Source organism: Nestor notabilis, unplaced genomic scaffold (genome assembly GCF_000696875.1).
Source record: "Nestor notabilis isolate BGI_N333 unplaced genomic scaffold, ASM69687v1 scaffold27126, whole genome shotgun sequence".
Taxonomy (NCBI): Eukaryota; Metazoa; Chordata; class Aves; order Psittaciformes; family Psittacidae; genus Nestor; species Nestor notabilis.
This window is the reverse complement of record NW_009933723.1, coordinates 1-204: the sequence shown is the minus strand read 5'-3', so window position 1 is coordinate 204 and position 204 is coordinate 1.

Here is a 204-nt window from a genome sequence, read left to right as displayed (position 1 = left end):
GCCCCGATGTGCACGTCCTCGGCCTGTGTCCAGGCCCACTGGTTGGTCAAGAAACAAAAGCCAACAAACCACAGGAACGTCCAGAGACCTGCGGGGAAAGGCAGCAGCATGAGCGGCCAGGGCTGTGTCCTGCTGCTCCCAGGAGGGTCCCCAGCGCTGACCCTGCTCCCACCAGGCTGCACAGGGCTGGTGGCTGGCGCAGGC